At 34.9% G+C, this 3,551-nt stretch overlaps 1 long non-coding RNA gene across 1 annotated transcript; it reads right to left on the reverse strand.

The window, feature by feature from the left end:
• Positions 1–426: 426 nt before the first annotated feature.
• LOC131946976 (uncharacterized) lies at positions 427–3,203 on the reverse strand. The gene is made up of 3 exons (XR_009387812.1): positions 3,099–3,203; positions 1,900–1,974; positions 427–542 (listed from the first exon to the last, which is right to left on the reverse strand). It is a non-coding gene; the product is annotated as an uncharacterized LOC131946976 (long non-coding RNA).
• Between the last annotated feature and the right edge of the window lie 348 nt (positions 3,204–3,551).

Consider the following 3,551-nt stretch of genomic DNA (forward strand, 5'->3'; position numbering starts at 1 on the left):
TTGGATGAACGTTGTCGAGCCGCGTCCGACTTTTATTTTTTATATAAAGTATATAGAGAAAAATCGCATCATCCCGGGGCGCCGCCCCTGCTAAATTAATTTTTTTTTCGCAAGTACCTCCCCTGAAGTATTCTCAACGACTCCAAAGTTTCTTGGCAATCGGATGAAAGTTGTAGTAATGCATAAAAGACAAACCGACAAACACACACAGACAGACACACATACATTGCTTTATATATATCTATAGATGCCCAAAAGTTGCTGCTAAGCCATCTACCCAGATAGCACCTAACCTCTTACTAAATCGTCTTCCCTGTCTTTCTCTGCATGAACCTCGTCAGTGGATATCTCAAAGGGATTAGGCGGCGTCTACAATCTTTTAACCCCAAATTTATGAATAAGTGGAATGAACAAAAGAAACCAATAGAAAAGTATAAACATAATTTATTTTCAAATAAAACCAGCTAAGTTAACCATTTTTGGAAGGTAGAGGATCCAGGCATCTGTAGGTGTATTCTTTGTTCTGTATGTTGAGCAGACCTCTAGGGATGGAAACAGTACATGGGTTATGGTGGGGGTCAACAGTACATGGGTTATGGTGGGGGTCAACAGTACATGGGTTATGGTGGGGGTCAACAGTACATGGGTTATGGTGGGGGTCAACAGTACATGGGTTATGGTGGGGGTCAACAGTACATGGGTTATGGTGGGGGTCAACAGTACATGGGTTATGGTGGGGGTCAACAGTACATGGGTTATGGTGTGGGTCAACAGTACATGGGTTATGGTGGGGGTCAACAGTACATGGGTTATGGTGGGGGTCAACAGTACATGGGTTATGGTGGGGGTCAACAGTACATGGGTTATGGTGCGGGTCAACAGTACATGGGTTATGGTGTGGGTCAACAGTACATGGGTTATGGTGGGGGTCAACAGTACATGGGTTATGGTGGGATCACGTTACAGGGTACAGGGATCACGTTACAGTGAACAAATATCACGTTACAAGTTTGACGCTATAGGATGTAAGTTTACATCAAGATTTTATAGATCAACATTACAATATTCCGATAACATTTTATATATCAACATTACAATATTCCGATAAGATTTTATAGAACATTATAATATTCCGATAACATTTTATATATCAACATTACAATATTCCGATAAGATTTTATAGAACATTATAATATTCCGATAACATTTTATATATCAACATTACAATATTCCGATAAGATTTTATAGAACATTATAATATTCCGATAACATTTTATAGATTAACATTATAATATTCCGAAACTGTTGAACCGGAATATTAGTGTTAAACTGAAACTTGAGAGTTACAAAAACTGATGACAAAGAATTTACAGGGTGGTTGACGGAGCTAAGCTAACCTGCACACCAGACAGGGTGACGGAGCTAAGCTAACCTGCACACCAGACAGGGTGATTGACGGAGCTAAGCTTACCTGCACACCAGACAGGGTAACGGAGCTAAGCTAACCTGCACACCAGACAGGGTGATTGACGGAGCTAAGCTTACCTGCACACCAGACAGGGTGACGGAGCTAAGCTAACCTGCACACCAGACAGGGTGATTGACGGAGCTAAGCTTACCTGCACACCAGACAGGGTAACGGAGCTAAGCTAACCTGCACACCAGACAGGGTGACGGAGCTAAGCTAACCTGCACACCAGACAGGCTGACGGAGCTAAGCTTACCTGCACACCAGACAGGGTAACGGAGCTAAGCTAACCTGCACACCAGACAGGGTGACGGAGCTAAGCTAACCTGCACACCAGACAATGTGACGGAGCTAAGCTAACCTGCACACCAGACAGGGTGACGGAGCTAAGCTAACCTGCACACCAGACAATGTGACAGAGCTAAGCTTACCTGCACACAAGGCTGTCGTTACAGCAAGAAAAAATGCGACATGTATCATCCTTTTCACTGCAAAACCAATTGGATCTGAAACAATGGCATTCTTTCTAAGTAAACATGTTTATGGTCAAATGACATAATATAGAATGTTTGAGGTCAAATGACATAATATAGAATGTTTGAGGTCAAATGACATAATATAGAATGTTTGAGGTCAAATGACATAATATAGAATGTTTGAGGTCAAATGACATAATATAGAATGTTTGAGGTCAAATGACATAATATAGAATGTTTGAGGTCAAATGACATAATATAGAATGTTTAGATTGTTTTGAGCGAACACCAAAACTGTTACGAAAGTGGCATTGAATGTACATTGAACGTACATGTAAAAGAAAGTGTTGCTTAAATAATTATATTATGTGTCTATATCTATATCTATCTATCTATCTATCTATCTATCTATCTATCTATCTATCTATCTATCTATCTATCTATCTATCTATCTATCTATCTATCTATCTATCTATCTATCTATCTATCTATCTATATATATATATATATATATATATATCTGTCTCCACAAAACGTATATATATATGCATGTGTGTATGTGTGCATGTATGCATGTCTGTGTGTGTATGTATGTATGTATGTATGTATGTATGTATGTATGTATGTATGTATGTATGTATGTATGTATGTATGTATGTATGTATGTATGTATTTATACATATAATGCATCCATTGCAACTATTTTTAGTGGAGAACTAATAAGAACATAACTTATTATGTAAAAGTAATTATTCGTCAAAAAATAATTTTAAAAAATCCTGGAAACAACTGTATAATCGTCCATATGTTTGTATGTTATAAATAAAGCCACTACATTATATCGTCCATATGTTTGTATGTTATAAATAAAGCCACTACATTATATCGTCCGTATGTCTGTATTTTATAAATAAAGCCACTACATTTTATCACTCATTGTCTGTATGTTATACATAAAGCCACTATGTTTTTGTATTGGATGTGTTTGCATTAACTAAATATAAAGGTAAAATATGTGAATAAGTTGTCAGAAAAAAATTTACATTACAAATGTTAGAAAGGTGGACTATTTGAATGAAGTTGTCAGAAAAAAATTTACATTGCAAATGTTAGAAAGGTGGAATATTTGAATGAAGTTGTCAGAAAAAATTTACATTGCAAATGTTAGAAAGGTGGAATATTTGAAGACACTCCAGACCAGGACAGCAAAAATAACACCCCCTCATGGCAGCGTTGATTGCTGGAGATAATCGAAATCTGAAGAAAATGATATATTCTAGAAATTAGAGTACATTCCTTTCTTTCCTTAATAAGATAACTTTTATTTTTTTTCTCAGTTAGTGAACATTTATTTTTGTTAGCTAACTTCGAAAAACTTACTTAAAACATCGAAGTATGCAAACAAAAGTATATATATATATATATATATATATATATATATATATATATATATATATATATATATATAATTATATATATAGTTATATATATATATAGTTATATATCTATATAATATAATTATATATATAGTTATATATCTATATATATATATAATTATATATATAGTTATATATCTATATATATATTATATTATATATAGTTTTATA

This window comes from Physella acuta, unplaced genomic scaffold (assembly GCF_028476545.2).
Source record: "Physella acuta isolate Inbredline_101_S28 unplaced genomic scaffold, ASM2847654v3 ptg000579l, whole genome shotgun sequence".
In the NCBI taxonomy this organism is placed as follows: Eukaryota; Metazoa; Mollusca; class Gastropoda; family Physidae; genus Physella; species Physella acuta.